Here is a 21589-nt window from a genome sequence, read left to right as displayed (position 1 = left end):
CTCCCTACCTCCACACTTTTGACAGTCCGACAGCATAACATCCTTCAAATCCCGTCTCAAAACCCACCTGTGTTCAAACTAGCCTATGCACTTGAACATTTAAATTTTTAACAGTCTGACTGATTTTATCACAGCAGCAATTTGTGTTTGCCAATTCATGTATCTGTTTTATGCTCTGTACGGTGACCTTGGGTGTTTTGAAAGGCGCCTTTTTAAATAAAATGTATTATTATTATTAATAAAAAAGAAAGAATGCTCTCGCTGTTATGGATTTATTTCAGATTGATTAAAACAGGATCATGCAAACAACGATCTCCAGTGGCTATCCACAGGACGTCAGTTTTTAAAAGGATTAAAAAGCATTTAAAGGAATCTGAACAGCTACAAAGGTTGGAGTTAAGAAGATAAAATGTATGGATTAAAATCAGATTTAAAATACATGAATTTTCAACCTTAAAATGAGTGACAATTACGGTCATATGACAATACCAAGGAGTCCACATCAGAGTCAAGCTGTGGGATGCACGACGTCATATGATCTTAGGACTTAAGCTCTCATCCTTGAACTCTGGCGCAGACCCAGATGCAAAATGAACACAAGATGTTGGCAGATTCAACATTTTGCCCAAATCTCTGGGAACGAGTTGCAGTAGCATTGGGGCATGTCACAAAAACAATGGTGAGAGAGGCTAAAGGTTAATACACTTACTTACCCAGCACACAGAACCACAGTAACAGACACAGGCACGCATAAACACACACAGGGACTTTGGGTTTAATGAAGTGCTCGGTTTCCTCTGAGAGGAGATTAGGGTTGGAGGGCAAACTGTGGGAACAACTGGAAAACTATTCAGCTTGTGAAAAACGTCTCGATATTATGTGAGTAATGATGTACAGTGTGTTTTTCTTCCTCAGGAGGTTCAGGTATGTTTTGCCGTCGCCCTGAATCCATCTGTACATACCGGGCATGGCGCACATTGTATATGACTGTGAGTCCGGCTGTTTGCTAGCCTGTGTACACCGCATGGTGGGACAATAGCGGGATTCTGCCGAGCGAGGCCGTGGGAGGAAGGGGACAGAAGAGTCAATGAGTGAAGAGGCTTCTGGGATGCGTCAGAGCAAGGCCATGATGAGGGCGTAGGAGGACGAGCCCTCTAACTCAACAATGCGCGGAGGAGCAGCCATTCAGTTACATCGCAGGACAACACGGACACGCACACAACCTCAGGCACACACAGTCAACAAAAGGTGCAGGTGAAATAAAGCCATTCATCCACCTTCCTCGTGGCCAGAAAGCCTCAATCAATGACTGATTCTGTGGCGTAGGTTTTCACTCGCCATTCAGGAAAAGAAAGAATGAATGTTATGGGAAATGTTACGGGAGAGATGAGTCATCAATGATTGAGCAGAGTCTGACCAGTGCTTATGCAAACAAGAAAAGCAACGTCATGCAGATTGCTTCGTGGATGATCTTATCCTGCCCATTAACAGGGATAAAAAGTCACACCAGAGGTCAGATGTATTAGGGTAATGGTGGAGTTTCACAATGGGAGCTTCTAGCCTACATTTATTGTGCGGGAACAGTTTTGCTTTGATCATATCCTTTACAAATGTGTCATCTACCTGATGATTTAATGCATAGTGTGGAAATCAAAAGGTAGCTTATGTGACTATGCTGGAAACCAATGACTAGTTCTTCTTTTAAGTCATTTCTACCTTTCATTTTAAGGGCAAAGGAAAAGGAAGTGATCATTAGTGTCAGAAACTATTTAAGACTATGATTTACATGTGATGGGAGAAGTAATCTCTATAAATACAGATTTCTGACCATGTATTCCGATTTCAATTCAATTTAGCTTCTTATTAGCTTTTCTTAAAGGGGCTCAATGTGAGTAAGTTGTCTTGACACTGTTCTCAACATGGAAGAGCCTGAGCTGGCCGCTAGCAGCTAATGGTGTTAATAAACAACGGTAACAGCGCTGACAGAGCTAAAGGTGTTAACCAGTGGGAATCTCCATGATGACGCTGTTCAATATCAACAGTAACCGCCAGTGCAAAGCGGCAGGACGAGCTAGCCAGTGGGATACACACATGCACAAACATACATGCACGGCTGGATCAGCGGACCTCAACAAACCACAAAGAAGCTCGGATGACAACACACAAGAGGTGGCAAGAGATGACTTCATTCTCTGCTCAGGACGCCATCACTCCACTATATACACAGCCAATAATGGTTTGCTACTATAGTAATGTTCTAAATGTCACATACGACCATTTCAAATTATCTGCATTCATATGGAGATATCAGTTTATAGAGATTAGTCGTTATGGCCAACACATGGTAGAGGAAGTCTTGACCCGGATATCCGCATGCAACACCGGATTTCCTGAAATATTGTCTGTCGCCCCCAGAGGCTTATCATCGTCAGACCAATAGCTGATGAGTCATGACACTGTGGAAGAACACACACACACACACACCACACACACACATTTATCTTTTACCTCTAGCTGTATCTTATTATACAGACACTTTATTTGCTCAAGTTTTGAACCGCCTGTTTTGCAGATGTTGAATTAAATGCTATTGTGGTGCTAAAGTAAAGTCACAAAAGACACTGTCAACAGGTTTCATATAGGAACTACTTTTTCAAACACCCTAAACCTAAATGTCGTAGGCAGATACGGATAAAACCCTGACACACAAAACCAAAACTATCTGCATGGCTAGATACCACTAGGTAAGTGAGAAAATTGCTGTTGTTTTTTTACCCTAATGGCTGGACAATTTTACTATTTCAATTTCATGATATGAGACTAGACATCATCTTAGACTTTGGATATTGTCATATGCTAAGTGTAAAGGCTGTACTACAATAAAGTGATGTAATTTTCTAAACAAACCAGACTGTGCTAGCTGCTCTATTATTTGCCTCCACCCATTTTTTTCCTCATTACTAACGATTATTTATCAATAGTAGTATCAAACTATCAATAGTCAACCATAAAATATCGATACCACAATATTTTTGAGTAAATACCTCAGTATTGGATTGTCTTCAAATCATGAAGCCCTACTTGATGTCCTATCACCTGGACGACTGAGGATCTTAATAAACACAAACATGTGACGCTCAAATTCAGAGTATGACATCATTCCCTGAATGATTGAGATGAATTGGAACGTGTGCTTTAACACAAGTGTGTGTGTGTCTGTTTCAGCAGGCCTGTACAGCACCTTGTGCCAGGGAGAAGTCTGTCCAACCCCTTCCCCGAGATATCACTGAGATACATATCAAGCGTGGCTAAGGACTGGCATGTTGTTAAGTGCTTAGAAAACAGTACGGGTATGTGGATTTGGATGAGGAGTTTTATACGGGTGCGCTGCACCGGTGCCCTACGGCTGCATATCAGAAAGGATTTAACTCACATACTGTTTTGAACCATGCAAAAGATGAAGATGATGTGGTATTGTGCAGAATGCATTGCGATAATTATGCACTGTGTGGTAGTATACGAACAAGACGTCAAGTCTTTGCAGGCATTCAGTGGAATTTATAGAGCTGTAAATTGAAGACCACACATTATGGCTGGATTGTGACTCATCCCAGTTATTATAACACACACACACACACACACACACCCACACATGCACTGTAATAATGATTAACAGCACTTTACAGCACCAAACCCTGACACAACCACAAACAGCCTTGTTTTTATGTTCATGGGAAGGGTGCAAAATCATTGTCTCAACAGTTGTATTTCACTGATATGTTATAAATAACCAAAAAGTTAGTACTACAATATAAAAAGGTTCAGCAACTTTCAGACGCTCATTCTAAACCTTCTTAAATGAAAACTTAGCCTAGGGATAAGAAACCCGATCAACAATACCGTTTTTAAAATCACCTGCATTTAGGTCTGAGCCTGAAACAAGGTCAAACTCATGCACACGGATCCTCCACATCAGTGCCGGCATCAAAATGCCTGAAATATGAGGATATCGGTGCACTCTTGACCTTCTCTCCACCCTCCTCGCCCAAAGTGCTCACCCCTCCTCGGTCTTTCTCACCCTTAACCAACCCAGAGTGGGGGGCAGGGTCAGAGTTCACTGTCTGGGGGGTTTCCCCTTTCAGACGCAGCCTGGATAACAAGGGCTGAGGCAGTTTTGACAGTGACACGAGCTTGTACACACACACACACACACACACACACACACACACACACACACACACACACACACACAGACATCAGAAAATGTCACACACAACTTGAGAAAGAGCCACGCCAGCTTTAGGGAAAAGCCACTCGGGTTAGAGCTCATCAGTGGGGGTCAAAATTCTTGAGCAGACAGAGAGACCCCTCTCAAGTTTTCACCTGTGTTATTTCTTCCAAGGCCCATTTGCACCCAATAAAGTTTTCTCATTAACACCGAAACAGCAGCTCAACTCGAAGTCAAAGAATTTCTGTTTTCCCAAGAGTAGGAGAAAGGGATGACACTGACACACAATCCTTCCTTTCTCTCATTTTTCTCTTTTTTTTTCCTCCCCTCCTCTCTGTCTGTCGGAGTAGAAGGGTGGGATGTCTGTCTGCTCAGCGCCAGGGGCTCTGACAACGATACGGTTCAGGTCAGAGAGAAGCTGTGAAAGAGAGAAACGCACAGAGGCAGAAAGAGGGTGAGAAGGCAAGACGGAGAGACAGGAAAATAAAGATGCATAAACAAGAGAGGGAGAGAAATGTCAGAGAGGGACTGTTGTGATACTGGAGCCTGGAGGCCCTGCTGAATGCAGGGTGTGGCTGAGCTCTGCCCAGGGTGATGGGATATCATGGCTGCACGCATTGACTGCGCTTGTTGCTCCATTTCCCATTTTCTCTCCATTCGCAATTGACAAGTAGCAGGGATGAATTCCTAGTTGCAATAGACCATCAACGCTCTATTCTTGCAATTCTGTGAATTTCATTGGAATGCACACATTTACAGTATGAACAGCAAAACATTGTATATTAGATATATCAGCTCTTAGAAAATCGCAGTGTAACACATTTCTGAAATGGTTGACCAAGGACGTTGGTGGTTTCGCCACACGCATGGCCGAGGCACGTTGCACCACCAAGTCCACATCCAAGGATTTCTATGCCAGGCTAAATATGACTCAGGTGTGGAACAACAGTGACAATCTTGGAAAGCTTTCACTGCAGCCCTGACCTCTCCTTTGGGTGACGTCAAGGAAGTCTCAAATGAAAAGTAGTTGAATCATCACCGGGTGAAAGTTTATTTCCATAGATTTGCGCAAAAGGGACAAACATGGATGAAACAGTGAGTGGAAAGAGAGTATGAGTAACAGCAGCCAGGTGCAAATTATGAGCAGCTGTGCTTTTTTTTTGCTTTTTTGTGACAGCGCACGTGGAGCGGGTAGGCACTAGGACCTGCGGTGAACCACACAGGAGGGAGGGAGCAGCTTTGGGACTCCTCTTACTAAAGTTTTAGAACAATCCATTTCTCAAAGAGTGTGGGAGGGAGACAGACAGAAGCGGATGGCCCGAGACCTGGACTCACAGCTTTAAAAGCAAGAGCGGGATTTGGAGATTGGGATAATTCTGCCCTCGGCCTGGAGAGAGTGAGGTGGAATATAGCAGAGTCCATCAGGAAGTTTTCACTCACTGGGGAGAGCTGAGAAGGAGCAGTAACAGGGTGGTGAGTCCTACCTTGTTCTTGTTAAAACTAATTAAACGTGGTGTTTATGTGTGGGCATGTGTGTGCATATAGGGCAGAGAAATGGAGTGCAAGAAGAGGGAGGAGAAGAGTCTCTCTTAGAAGTTTTCTTCATACCTGTCATTAAGTGAAAGTGGAGCCTCTGAAAATTCCAGCTGACTACCACACGCAGGAAAAGTTTAGTTGGGTGATAAAGTTTGTGTTGGCTCAGTTCTTTCAATAATTTTCGGTCAGACTAATTTTCCAGGTATACACAGATGGAGAGAGGGACTGGAAGAGGAGACGGTGTAGAGAGAAACAGAGAATAGAGGTGAGGATTAGAAAAAAAGGGGGTTCTCCAAACTTCAATGGGAACCAGTTCACTGTTCAGAAAACTCCTGGGACATCAGGTTACCTTCATTCTTCCTCTCCCTCTCTCCCTTTTTTCTGTCTCTCTCTCTCTCTCCCTCTCTTTTTCTATCTGTCTTTCTCTCCGCTCATGTTACACAACCCTTAAAGGACTTGTAGATTCTGATGAGCTCCAATGTCCGACATGAAGCATGTTGCTGAGGTTATCCTTATGTCTGGGTGGGGCCTGGAGCTTGTACGGGGTGTCCAGCTGATCAATGTTTTACACTCATATGTATATTTGTGTGTGTGTGTGTGTGTGTGTGTGTGTGTGTGTGTGTGTGTGCAAACGTGTGCGCTAAACACAGACCTCATGCCTCATGCCACTCCTACCAGGGAATTCCTTTCGGGCTTTGACAGGGGAGGAATGTCACTGCGGACCAACATTTACGCACACAAACAAACATCACACACTGAAGACTTCGACAGTGTCCCATAGGTGCAGTGAGTTAGTCAGCCACGTTGGACCTGTTGTGTTGTGTCAATTTCATTTGAGTCTGAAGGAGTGAAAAGGTGTTGTTGGGTCATGGTTTTTAAAAGAAATTCCTGAAAACCAAATGGTAGTAACAGACACACACAAACACACACACACACACACACACACATCTGTACACTGTCTGCTCCTACAGCACTGTGTGTGTGTACATCTGTGTGGGATAAGAAAACAACTCAGTGTAAGCCAGCGAGTAAAGCTCCCCCGAGAGAAAGGTGCTCTGTCCTGTTCAAAAATAAATGTTCTAAATTGTTTACGAGCCTCAATTTTGCTGCCAGTGTGTGCCAGAGGGGAGCCGACTGTGTTTTCATCACCTCTCTGTTGGTCCGCAGAGGAAGTGGAAAGAGAAAGCTGCAGCAGTCTGGCCATATATCTTACATGACATCCCAGCAGATACTGCACTTTGTCTGTGTGGTTAAGTTAACACTGGATAACTCAGAGCATATTATACATCTTTATATACATCTTTTGAAATTTAACAGAAATTAAAATGCTTGTATCTTTGTGGATTCCTAAAACAGCTTTATAAATTCTGTCATGTGGCCTCTTTTGAGGAAAGAAAAAGATCAGCCTGAATTAGCAAGTTGTTTCCTTTCTGATACCAGTTCCAATACTTAAACTTGAGTATTGACCCATACCAAGTACAAACTAAATAAATAAATAAATAAAAAACACCAAAAAAAAAAAAAAAAAAAAAGTGTTTACTACCAACCCTGAGTAGACGTGAAATGGTTGCTGTCATTGTCATATGGCATGGCTCAGGTTAAATCCTTCTTAGAACATGAAAAAACACATACAGACAATGAATGCCATAGAAATTGCTGACAGTGAAACGGCTAACATTACACCATTCGTCAGAAATCAATTCTTCATTGTGGCTCTAAAACAATAGTTGTCAGTGGTTGCACAACTTCCTGTGTAAGCTCCTGTTTTAGAGCAGCAAAGGATAATTCATTTCCAGGATTTTATCCAGGTGTTATGCGATACTCGTAATAGTATTGGAACAAAAAGAATAAAAAGGGAGAAAATTACATTGTATATTAGTTGGTCTCGTGAAGGCACCCACTGGCTTTGCACTTACAATTAAGCAATCCGTGCTGACGTAGAATAGTCTTGCATAAAGCCAATCAAAGTTTCTCTCATTGTGGCGACAGTGACACTGACTGACAACGAGAAAACAGCCGGAAACACAGACAGAAAAATGAATAGTAAACCACATCAAGTATACAGTGAGTCAACATAGTAGTGTCTCACATGACTTGTCTCAAACATATCAGCAACCAAGGGGAACTGCACGTTCTGACATCATCTTGCAGGATAGATAGGTAGTCAGCTTTTCAACAACAAAAAAAAAACATTTAGCCAACTTCCTGTCCCTTGGCCTGTAATCTACATTTGAGTGTCTGTTTACAATGTGTCTTGGCTCACTTGTCCGTCAGTCATGCAGAATGATCCAGAAACTTGCAGACTAAAAGGGTATTTGTGATATAGCTTGATTGGCATTTCCCCCCTTTATTACATTGTAATGTTAATACATTTCAACTTACATGATATTTAATTGCAAAAAGGGATGATATGCAACTTTGTTTGGAGTTTAAAATGGAAATGGTCCTCTTAATATATTCTTCAAACCCAGAAGAGTGCCCAATGGCAATGCTAAAAGCAGCTTAAGCCAGACAAACTAGTGTGTGTGTGTGTGTGTGTGTGTGTGTGTGTAAATGTGTATGGAGGGCAGATGGACAGTGCTGTTTTCCCCTGCAGACAAAGATGTCTGTGATTATTCATGACCCCTCTCAGGTTTCCCTTTGAAGCTGAATTACAGCTTTCCCTACGTTAGCACCCATGTGTCCATGTATGCGTGTGTGTGCACGTATGTGTATGTATGCATGAGCGTATGAGTGAGAGAGAGAGAGAGAGATAAGGGGGAAACACTGTAAAATTAGGTACACAAAGTCTACTTACAATGGAACAAATATTGAACTACTTGAATTGTGCATTAGTTTTCAGCTCCAACACGACACTGGGTTGAATATGGCCGGCAGCCATTTGGAGAAAACCGCCAAAGATGATGGTTATGTTACAGTGGGGTTATTTACCCAAACTAGAATATGTAATGGTTGTTAAAATCTTACATGTCACCAGTTCTCTATAATTGTTAACGTATATCCTTTACGGTCTTGAATGTCAGATGCATTTGCCATAGTTGCAGACAAATTTCCAGTGTCTGAATAAAATCATGAGAGTTGGTGCACGCTGCCATGATCTTGATCCATTGGTGTAAGATGGTCATAAAACTCAGTCTGAGCTGTCTCAAATTAGTCTTTTTTTTTTTTGTCTTGACGTTCCAATAAAATCAAACATGTTTAATATTATTGTAAGTTTTTAGTCTTGGCTCAAGTGGTGATGTTCAATGACATTAACATTGTCAACAACTAAAAGGTGCACTCTCACCAGCAGCGAACAGGAAGCAACAAACTTGGTAGACAGTCACCACTGACCCCAACGCCAATTCTTTTCCCCCAGGATGGAGTGACCCACCCTACTTTTCCTCTGATTGGCTAGTACTTGTTGCCTTTGTTGGTTGGGTTGGTTAGGTTTAGTCATGAGGAGTGAGATTGGTTATCGCTGGGGTAACAGTATTAGGGTAAGCCAATCAGAGGCAGAGTAAAGCGGAGTAGGGCGATATATACCTTCGCCATCCTAGGAAAAAAAAAATCAAAAGCGTCAAAACACACCGCTTCAGCAGTCAAGACACTGCTAAGTGTGTGAGACGCAGCAGGCTTTCCACCAACTCCAATGTAAACCCATATTTATCAATATTAGACACTCAGAGCAATTTAAAGAGCGTGAAAGTCTGCTCAGACTGGGTGGAGATGGATGGGTCCAACAAAACCAGACTTTGACCTAGGAGACAGTTGTTCAAGATCAAGCAACAACAACATTGGCAGTGACATTTGTGCCATCCAAAGCATGTTTGTGTTTGTGCCACTGAGATCACAGTGTGCTTTTTGGTGACATTTACAATAACCGTAACCTAGTAGTTTTGTTGCCTAAACCTAACCACTGACTTACGGTCTTACCACCATCTCCTTCTATGTCAAGATACGATGCCAAAGGCTGCCACGGTGTCATGTAAGTAACATCAGGACTTCTGCCTAAGCAGCAAAATATGAGTATAGATGAGATCATGTTGCAACTGGCATTATGGGGGCTGCAGCGATTTCTGTCCAGACTTTTCTCTTTTTGAAGTCAACGACCCCTAATCTTTACAAAACACATTGTCTTTAGATGTGAGACAGTGTCAGACTGTAGTCTTACAAAAGTCTTTTCAAAGTCTTCTTGTGCATGGCAGGCATAACAATGCATCAGTTTTAATTTGAGCTTGGTGTGTCTAACAATGGGTGAAAATAACCATATTTAAATTTGGATAAGTCACCCAACCACAATATATAAAAATGACACCAACACAGGGTCAAAACAACCCGTTAGTATTGGGTACAGTTAAGCCGGTATTGCATCAGTGGACCCTGTGATTTGTGGTGTGAAGTAAAGTAGATCCAACTAAAATAAGACGTAACTACTGAGTTTTTACTGGAAATGCTGCATTCATTCATGAATTCAGAGACATTCAGTTCCGTCTCTCACAAATTATCTTTGTCATATTTGCAAATATCTGAAACAGCTCAATAGTCAACACATCACTGTCAGATTTCAAGATGTATTTGGAGTCGATGGTGTTGTTTGCTGTTCTCAGTGCTGAGATGAAATATAATGCCATAATCTCAACAGGCATGCAAATTTATGAAACTGCACTCACTCAGATTATGACAGAAAGCAGATCCGCCCCCTAAACACATAAAGGATGGAATGGTGTGAGCTGTCTAGACTGCAGAGTTGTATAGGACACCTGGGCAGGGGAGAGGCTGCAGCAGCACACCTGGACTGTCAGTTTAACTATGGCTATTTAACCTGAGGGCCTAACACCAACTACACTAACCCTTAAACACAAATATCATAAAAAAAAAAAAATCTAAATGGTCTTGCAGTGTTTTTCCTTTCACCTAAACACAACCCTACAATGTATATAGCACACATTGTTGCTCTTGTTACCCCTGTTGTAAAGCTGTTATGCACTGTACTGGATTTTGTGTGTTGAAGCACAGCAGTATACACCTATATGAAAAAGTAAGGGATGAGGATGACAACTAGCAAGTTCTTTTTTATCTCTACACTCTTCAGGTTATTTTAGACCATACATTTGTTATTTTCACCCTAGAGAGCAGATCTGCACCGACAAAAGGGTCAAAACAGTGAAAGTGAAAATCATGTCAATTTTTTAATCCCATTTTGCCGACACAGTATCTGACACAGTTTAACAATTAATGCAGTGTAAAACAACATAATTGTTCCTACGATAACTTGCAGCCTATTATAGACAGCACTATCTGGAAAAGTGATTTAAACCATTTATGACTGGAATTGTGTGACGTGGTTTAGTTGTCATGGTAAATTGCATTGTTAATGTTGTGTGTAGTACACTTTATCCAGGTCATTTGTTGGTCTCACAAAAGCTTACAGCAGACTTATCACAATGCGCCTCATTCACCAGTGTGTTCTTAAGTTTTTCTTAAATGTGGTTTTAAGAAAGGTTCTACAGTAAGAAAAGTAGAGCCCGACCGATGTATTAGTTGGCCGATAAACTGGCCGATATTGGTCAATCATAGATATATCGGAAGCATTGCATACGTTGTCTGATATGCACCAGTATGACTTTGTTTTTGTTTTTTTGCAGACTTGAATGCAGAAAAAGATGCTTGGGATAATTTAAAATTATTAAATCACAAAGGAAGTTTGCTGTTTCAGTGACTGATGTCATTTTTAATAGTACCATTTATTGTTAAATTACAAAATTTCCTGCCTCCATTACATATTTGTCACAAGTGTTGATCTATTTTGTGAAAATTAGCTCATTATCATTATAGAATCTGCAAAAAAAGTGTGTGTTTTTGTATATCTATTTAATGTATTTGTAATATAAGCTGAAACATCAATATCAGAAGTTTTGACTGGCCCCAAAAATCCAGTGTTGGTCAGGCTCTAAAGAAAAGTCCATGTCCAAGTCATGGTGTGTTCTTAAACCGCAGTTATTCCAACAAATGTTCTTATGATGATGAATAGTTTTGGCTTCCTAAACTGAAAGCCTGTGCCAGTTATTAATAAGTATAGGTAAACGTCACGCCAGTCCCCATTAAAGGGCATGAGACTGCATGGCTATGTGAACACACAGAAATTTTAAAGAGAACTCAAGTAAGTAAATTCAAAAGTGTAAGAAAACTAATAGTTCTGACGTAGAGGTTCTTCTGATGGAAGTGAACACCAAGTGAGCTGCCACATGTAGTCAGTAGTGGATATTGATGATGCTATTACAAGTTTAGTGAACACTGTATCCAGAAAAGGGCACAAAAGTGATGTTTAAAAAGTGAGTGCCCTCCTCACTCTGGATCTAGATGGACATGATCTGCAACATCTTACAGCAGCAGTAAAGATGGCATTGTGCGAGTACACCTAGGCTGCAGAAATAAATAAGCCTACTCTGAGCCTACTGATAGCCGGGTTGGGTCGTAATTTTCCCGCCACTATTCTCGGGCTTGGACGGGTCGGGCTCCTCATAATAGACTTGGCCCCACCTTGACGGCACCACTGGCTGCACACATGTGAGTTGTTGATGGTGACAGCGTGTGTGTCGGCTTCGTCGAGTGCACCAAGTGCAGCACGATGCTGGTATATGACAGCAAAAAGACGGGGACCTCCACACTTTAGAGGCACATGACGAAGGCTTGCCATGGAAAGAAAGACGAGAGTCAGCCTTCAATGTCCACGTTCGTATCCTTAAAAAAAAATGTCAGGTTTAAACCGGGCTTGGGCTCGTAATTACGGTTAAAGGGACGGGACGGGCTCGTTCAGAACATGCACGGGCTCGGGTGGGGTCGGGCTGGATTTTTTGGGCCCGATCTAAGCTCTAGATCAATCACTAGAAGAAGAATATTACAAAGAAATTTCCTATTATGAGTTTGTGAAGAACCAATCTTCTAGTCTTTTACCAGTTAGATACAGATGGTAGCAGCCTTTAGCCCCATTACCGTTCATATGAACACTTATTCTCAGTTACAGTTCTCACAATTTAACTTGCATGAGCATTATCTGCAGACCTGATCATCCTCTAATTCTCTTTTCGCCAAAAAGTTACAAGTTTGACACTATATTTCCTTCCTTGACTCTTCCTAGCTCACTGACCTTAGCATTTTTAGTAGCAGTGAGTCTTAGCTAGGTACCAAAATAATATCCCACTTGGTTTTTAACCCATGTCCAAGAAAACTGACTCGCTAACACAGGCTTATATATTGTTATTATTCATTATATTGCTTTATTTTTTGTTTCATTTTGTGTCTGTACCCTCTGCATATAAAGGCTTTATCTGCTACAATCATGTCAGTCAAGCATTTTAGCTCACACAATGTGAAATGAGCTTGCTTGACACAGAGCACATTTTCAAACTTGACAGCCAGTTTTTGTTTTCTATTATTTTGTGTTATTTCACACTTTAAATGTTAGCATTTATCTGTGTGGTGCTGTGTGGTGAGGATGACCAGGGGAGAAATATGGAGTGAAACAAAGTTGGATTAATATGTTCTTTGTAGGGAAAATAAAAAAGTTCAACATGGATCCTTTTTCATTAGTTGCTTCCCCAATTATTGTTAATGACTGATAAACAATTGTGGAGTGCATGACAGAAAAAGTTTAAGAACCACTGGATTAAGCAAAAGAAAGTCTCTCTCTCTGTCTTTATGAGAAATAGGTGATGTTCCAGAACAAAGCTTTACTGTTTTGGAAAAACGAGGAGATGATAATTCACGGGTCAATGCATAACACCAGGCCGTGCTTTGGTTCTCCTCTGGGTCACTGGAGCTGCAGTCTGGCACAGGTCAGCGCACAGACCAGGGTAAGAACATCTGGTGTAAAGTGAGCCAGCTCAAGTGTTCTGTCTGAAATCAGTGGGAGAGGTAAAAGGTCAGAGTTGGGGCATCGGGGTTACGTCTGTGTTTGCGGAGGAAAACTGGGATCTGGAGGTCGCCGCAGGTCAGGATCCTGAGCCATGTGGCACAGGAGCGGAGTGGAAAATACGGAAATGTGACGTCACCTCCAGGTTTACTTTCCGCAGTAATTCTTGTTGACGTTTCCTTTACAAACAACTTCTCACAATGTTTGGGAGAAAACTGATGCAACGGAAATCACAGCTAACGTTGTTTGACATTTGTAACCTACTGGATTTGGACAGAATTGTTGTGAGACACGAGCAGATTCTTTTGTCCCAGCACCTTTTTCCCCCCATATGGACCTGGTTTTCAGCACTGTATAAAAGAATCAAGAATAATGCACTCCTGTGTTTGGACTTCTCTATACACTGAAAACTGAATCCAGGACTGTTAATGCAAGTCAGTCTTTGTGTTGAAGATCTGATCCATCAAAGGGTTATGTTTGCCAGCGTCTGCCCGTTTCTGTTTCAGTGTCTGCGCACATGTGCGTCTGTGTGCACTGTATATGCTCCCAAAAAAATGACAACTAAATGTGCAGACATGCCTGTTCATTCCACATTAAATGCCTCTATGACTTTCAGTTATGGCTCACGCTTTCTCTCAAGCATGTGCACGCAGCCCAAACACACAGTAGCTGATAAATCACCAAATTACCGGGGCTGTTCTTGCAGCTAGAATAACAGTGTTGTGGTCTTAATCTGTTGACTCAGTGCACGTCTGGTGTTTCACCACAACCCTTTTAATATGTGTGTGTGTGTGTGAGTGTGTATGTACATTTGAATCCAAGTGATGACACCGTCTCACTCTCCCTTTCCTTTCCCTTTATCCCGAACGGTAGGTTGACTATAGCTTGTCCCGACATGAAACTCTCCCTCGTTGCCATCAACAGAACAAGAATACTTCAAATTTTCATATTCACTCCAAAGCCTTAAATCAGATACAGTTTGCATTTGCTGTGAGATGCTTTCTGAGAAATATCTTGTCAAGCCATCTGTTCTTGCAGATTCTCGTGTACTTAGAAAGACTAGGTTTACTGAAAGAAGGGGAGATATAGATACATAAACCACGCCAGTGTAGGAGGAATGTGGTTTGTACATGTGTATGAGCAATGTGCATGTGTGTGCGTGTATATGTATACATGTGTTTGTATTGGATACTCATCAAACACACACACACACACACACACACACACACACACACACACACACACAGACACACACACACACACACACACACACACACGCCTTAGCCCCAAGGATACAAGAGAAGCCACTTATTATGCACTTATTCGGATTATGCCGATTTGGGAATGCACAGCACGCAGGAGGATGAGCCACTGGCTAGTCATAACAGATTGGTCTCCTACACAATGAGCAGAAATTAATAAGGCGTCATTCTTCTTACGGCTGTTTTAGCCAGACAGGATCCCCCCCCACAAAAAAACATACAGAGGCGTGAAGTACTTTACAAGCAGCTCTGCCTTCAAGCAAATCTGTTTGATCTGTCGTCAAGTTTTGTTTTAGTTAAACCTCGAGAATTAATGGCGTGGCATGAGGAGTTTTTGGGGAGGATGACACCTTAGGAAGCCATTTCTCTCTACTGGATTCTCTGTTAAGCCCGTGAATCAAGCTCCATGGTAAATATTAATTCATTCAAACCCCCGCTGCAGGTCACATACGCACGGACACAAACACGCATGCAGACGCGCTGGAAAGTAGCCACTCGATCTCTTTCACCATAACTCTGCTCACACGCTGAACATGGCATGCTGCTAACAGACAGAGGATGGGCCTGGGAGGTCCCACGCAGACAGGTGGTTGACATCAGCTGGAGGGGGGGATATGGACTGAGGGAGATAGGGAGGCAGAGAGAGACAGGAGCAGAGAAAGAGAGATGACAGAACGATGTGGAGACCACACAGAATAGAAAATGGCCGGGTCAGGTCTTTAGTGAGAGGGGTGAGACTGTAATCAAACAAACGCTGGGAGTGACGACAAGATCACATTTTTATACTCTTCAGAGGATTCAGCACAGTCCGGACAAGGACATCTATAACAGTACAACAGAGTGGATTGTGCTGGTCTGTGTTATATGATTGAATAAAGAACATAGTTTAACAGTTTAACAAAGGGGTTTCAGTGATGTTAGTTTCTGATGTTTAGATATCAATGATAATTGATGTTACCATGATAGCATTAGATATTAGCATGCCAAAAACCATTGCAAGTCCATATTTTTCACCCAAAATTGCCGCATGGTTGAAAATAAATACACACTCACACTGTGTCACGTTACGCAATGACCCCAAAACCTAAGTCCGTCATTTAAGTTTTTGGAACAGGTTCGATTATCTGTGTTTTTCGCGCCCGTCAAAAGCCTTTAGAGAGCTGTTCAACCGAGACGCAGTGAAGAAAGCGTGATGACGGGACACATCTGCAACAAGAGAAAGGAATTTCAAAACTGACTAACAGGTCAGATAGTGATATCAAGGTGGATGATGATGATGATGATGATGATGATGATGATGATGATGATGATGATGATGATGAGGAGGAGGAAGATGTAATCACGAAGGAGGACCTCACACAGACAGAAAGAGAGAGCAACAGTGTGGAGAGAGGCAACAGACAGCTCAGACGCTTCAGGTAGATGAATGCCAAACACGGCCAGGGTGTGGCAACAGCCAGGGAAGGAAGCAAGGAAGCAGATGTGTCTTTATGTTTTGTCTTATGTTGGCGGATTTTTGCAATGAGTAGAACAATAAAATGCATCAATGCACAAGATTGACAAGGTTTTTATTAGATGACAGATTTAAAAAACACAGGAAAAAAATCAGACTTTGCGTGCACAGGCCTTAAGAGTTGCTAATCAGCACTTCACGCAAAATACAGCAGAGGCTAATGGGAGTGTCATTCGTTTTGCAGATATATGGTTATGAATTAAAGTACTGGTAGACAGATGTTAAGATATTTTACACAATAAGAGAAAACTTCAATCTGCTAGTGGCTCTACAGGAAAGATGGATTGCAGGATGTTGCATTCTTGGAAGATCATAATTTTCTGCATAAAATTTAATACCTATCCAAGCAAGAGTTATTGCGATCTTCTAGTTTCAACCGACCAATATTGCTATCCACTGAGCCATGCCACTCGCCTGACAAATAAAAAAAAAAATAAAAAAAATAACAAAATAAGGATGTGAGGTGCCTGCAAAGAGGCTGTCAGTTATGCTTGATGGCTCTTGAAGGACTTGTATAGCAGCAGGATGTCGTCACACGAGTGAGGTCTTTACCTATTTTGCTTCAGTATCCTGTCGCAAGATACTTAATCTCTTCATGCTTCAGAGGTGCCGCGTTGGCTGGCTGACTCTTCGACCCAAACAAGCGGGCCGAAAGTAAATTGAGTTAAATTTAACAAATCAATTCCATGTTACGCCAATTTAAACTGGACGGCAAAGCCGACATTAGATGGCAGCTCGAGCACTTTCCCTGTGCTGCAGCAGCCTCTCTGATGCCGTCTACACCTATTGTCAAAATTAGCTCATTGTCATAACAGAATCTCTTTCTCATTGTTTAGCTCTCCTCCCCAGCTAGCCTTCAGATGGGAAGAACAGGCTATTTATATGCTTATTGTGTAGCGCATACCTTCATTAGAAGAATTCAGAACACGCATATCTTAATGTCTGACGCAACATATACCCAATGTGCGTCGATGGGCCCACACCCATGCTCATGGCATCAGGTACAAGTGGGGCGTAATGGAAAAACTTGGGTGTCTGAGTGAGCACATCTGTCTATTTACGCCCACGTTTCACTTTATGTGCCGTAGAAAATTTACCTGGGTGACTCACTGACGAGCACGTTGTGTTGCTGCTTTGACAGCGTGCAGTCAGAGTGTCACATGCAAATCTATATGCTTGATTCTGTCAAGATTAAGAGCTGTGAAATACGCATTCAAAAGCACAGATATGAGATTGCGAGATGAGTCAAATCAACCTTCAGATGATGGACTGAATGAGTCATTCTAACATTAGTCAGTGATCTTTATCAAAAACACCACTGATATTTATTTCACCTCATCAGTGTGAGCGACTTCAGTCATATACATGCTGATATAGCTGTGGTTCGTATCAACATGACTGAACCTCTGGAAACATTTTTTAAGTCCTGCTCTGGAAGGTGCCCTGAGAGTAAATAAGCAACATGAGCTACAACACCTCTGACAGTTGGTTTCTGTCTGCTGGAGCACAAAACAGTGAAATTGTATTTTCTGTTAAAGCTATTGGGAGGAAAGATACAGAAACTCCTCAGCTCTTTGCATCTCCCTGTAGCCTTGATTCCTCCCCCCTCCCCTGTCCTTGAACTCCTCTTTGTCTCTGTGTCTGCTCCCCCAAAACATTGTACTTCCTTTCTTTGCTTCTCTGTATCACATGCTCCTTTATTTGCTAAAATCCCAAGACATCTCATTGCCCATCTGTATCCCGCCCTCCATTACTTATTGCCTCTCCCCATCCCTTGGTGTCTCCGATTCCTTCCTCTCCATCCCTCTGTCTGCATCTCTCTCTGTGGCCAGACAGGCATTCTTGCCTCTGGGCCTCCTCCTCTCAGTGCTCCGCTCTGGGATGTTAGATTCTCACCAGGAAAGGGGAGTTATTACTGCGGCCATGCCAAAAGATTAACCACTTGTCATGAGAAGATTGTTGAATGTCAAGGTCATAAAAACTAGGGGTCTGGAAAACATGTTAATCATTGTGTTCGTCCTGACTTCAAGGCCTGGAGGACTGGCCTCCCACGTCTGCTGGTCCAGCGCAGGGAGAGAGTGGGTTGACTGGGGATGGGCCTGGTCGTAGGGAGGGGGGGGGAAAGAGGGGAAGAGTAAACTTTTCAGTAACACAGCCACAGTGCTCGCACAGTGCTCTGGCTGCGGTTTTGCCATATTGCCAAAATAACCTCGTGCCTGGAGCTCTGCTGGGGTTCAAGACAGCAGCCGGGAGTTCATAATAAGGACACTGAAAATAGCATCACACTATCTTCTCCAGAGAGTGCTCACTAAGCCATGCATCATTTTTTATGTTACTTTATATCCACTACTGACACTACTAAATATATGACAGTTTGGCGCTCACTTCCTGCAGGAGTACCTCTTTGCTTCAGAACCAAGGGCGTAGGTTTTGTTTCAACACTGGGCGTGACACACATGAAGTGGGAGGTTTGGGCCTCCTCTGCAAAAACATTCTGAGCATCAAACACTTAATTTGATTTATTTTAAATATAACTATCTCAACATTTCTTTTCAATTTATGTGTGCACACAACCTTGCAGTCTCATGCCGTGGCGTGGATGTGGTGCGTTTACCTATGCTAATTAGGTTCAATTGGCACATGCTTTCAATTTAGAGGACGAGGGGATTCATCATGATAAGAACACAGCTGCGAACAAGTCAGCGATTTAAGAACACGTCATGAACGTAGGAAGTATTGGTGAATGAGGCCAACTGTGTGTAAGGGACTTTGGAAAGTAAAGTTTAAGAGTGACAGCGGCAGTATTAACATATGCTCACAGTATTGCAGAACACGGCCTATAGGAGCCATCCCCAGAGTAAAATGTATATGTGGGATGCTAACTTGTCCTGTAGGGGTCATTGTATTGTCATGGGTGTCTGTCAATATTGGTAGGAACCATTCACTGAGGGACAGGTGCTGCCAGACGGTGGTGCACACATTGTTTTTTGACTGCAACGCCAAGCCACATCAAGTCTGCTCAATGTAATGCTGAAAATTCGTACCTTTGAATGGTTCATGGACACAGACTCTTGGAAGTTTGCAAGTTTTCATTGAAGACTACGGCTGTGATAAATAACTGATGGAGGGCTGCAGCGATTAATCGACTATAAAAATAATCTGTGACTATTTTAGTAGTCGACTAATCTGTTTGAGTCATTTTTCATAGAAAAGTACTATAAAACTACCCCAAAATACTCTTACTGCAGCTTCTTATGTTGAAATATTGGCAGCTTTACACACTCTCCCATGACGGTGAACTAAAACCCTTTGGCGTGAGTATGAAACAAGACATTAGATGACATAAGTTTGGGGTCTGGGAGAGACAGACCGACATTTTTCAACATTTTAAGACATTTTTCGATAAAATGATTAGTCGACTAATCGAAGAAATGATCGACAGATTAGTCGACAATGAACATAATCGTTAGCTGCAGCTTGTCTTTTGATGTAAATGATGCATCAAAAGACAAAGAAGAAGTGGACTCTTTGTTTTCACCTGAGGAACAGCGGTCGGTACGGTCAGGCGAGCGTGTCAGTTAGTAAGTAACCTGTCTATGCAGCCCCTCTGCGGCTTTAAATTTAGACTTAGCCGCTGTACGGCCCCTTCATTATTGCTTATGTGATGTGTTCCAAAGGCTCTGCAATGCACAGTTCAAATTTAAGATTGAGTTCAAATGTATTTATTGAACGGACAAAAAAAACATGCTACTTGTGATTCTGAATTTGCAGAACTGTACAATAAACATAACTGGCCTCATATCAACGGCAAACAAAAGTTACAAAAACGCTGTTTAGATCTCGAATACAAAGCAATCTGCTGCTAGCAACATTAGCATTGTAGCTAAAATGGCACTGTTGAGTACAGCACGGAGCACCAGACTGAAAAATACTGTGCTGACTAACCCTTGATTTTTCTGCTGTAATGTGAATACGCCTGGTGACATAAATCCATATTGCTTCAAGCCAAGACTGGGTTCACTCATATTGCTGCAGTGGTTTTCTACTAAATACATTTTAATACTTTTCAAAATGCAAGGACTACATGAGTCCCACCTGTTCATGAACATCTCCAGAAACATGCGTATTACCAAGCAGGCAGTTTTTTCTTGTTTTGTTTTGCTTTCCGGGAACGTGTTAGAAACCACATTATTAAACAAACAAAAAAAGCGAAACACTGATATTCATTGGTGTACAAAGAGCTGCATTGTTTCACTTTACAGTTTGCTACTCATCTCCCCCTTCCAAATGCAATTACTGCCGAAATTTCGCTCTCAGCTAAAATGATATTTATCTTGGATTCCTCTCACAAACACCACAAGGATTCAATCTTCCCATTATGATGAATCACTGTTCGACTAACTGTAGGACAATGCGCGACAACAGGGAAAAGGCTAAGGTTACAGTGTAGTCGTGTCTCTGCTTTGTCTCAGGGTTGCCCTTGCAAATAAAAAACAACTCTGGTACCAGTATTGTGCCAAGAGTCGACGTAGAGGTTTAACCACATGGAACATTGAGCACGACTGAAGACGTGCAAATTCTCAGCTATAAAGCAGATAAAAAGCCCAGAGAGATATAGGATATGCCAAACTTAAAGCCTGTGGTTACTGGAACTGTGTTTTAGTGTCTTGGATAGGAATGGGAGCCTTGTTAATAATGAAGTGCCATTGAGCGTTGATACATCAAAGAGAAAGGACGTGCATGGTGACATTAAACTCATATATGTGTTATTGCATCTATTGTCTGACAGGTATGTGGGACACATGTAGACGGTTTTAGCATTCAGCTAAACTGCACTGGCACCTTTTCCCCTCTGACTCAATATCTGACATCTACTTTTCTTGGACAGTGTGCATCACTGAAAAAAAAGAGTAAAAGTGGAGCCACATGCAGACACACGGCCAACTGTTTTAATTATCCCAGTTCCAAGACAAATTCTTTCCACCGGGAATGCTAATTGAAATCCTATTGTCTGAGTTTTTGGCATGTCTTTGGAGAAATGATTTTACAGCTTCTGAAGCAGTAGCCAATTATTTGTAGCCCACAACACACAAAACAAACACACACAGTCTCGGTTTGAGACGGCCAAGTTGGAAGACTGAGGAGAGGGTCAGATC

General features: G+C 42.1%; 1 protein-coding gene across 2 annotated transcripts in view; it reads left to right on the top strand.

Moving 5' to 3' along the window:
* The first annotated feature begins 5498 nt into the window (after positions 1 to 5498).
* Positions 5499 to 21589, top strand: part of ngfa (nerve growth factor a (beta polypeptide)) — a 28740-nt gene continuing 12649 nt past the window's right edge. For both annotated transcript variants that reach the window (XM_050066097.1, XM_050066096.1), the window contains exon 1: positions 5499 to 5701. The gene's annotated coding sequence lies outside the window, so the exon portion shown is untranslated. The remainder of the gene's footprint in view (positions 5702 to 21589) is intronic.

Source organism: Epinephelus moara, chromosome 16, assembly GCF_006386435.1.
Source record: "Epinephelus moara isolate mb chromosome 16, YSFRI_EMoa_1.0, whole genome shotgun sequence".
NCBI lineage: Eukaryota > Metazoa > Chordata > Actinopteri > Perciformes > Serranidae > Epinephelus > Epinephelus moara.
This window is presented reverse-complemented; position numbering and strand designations above follow the sequence as displayed.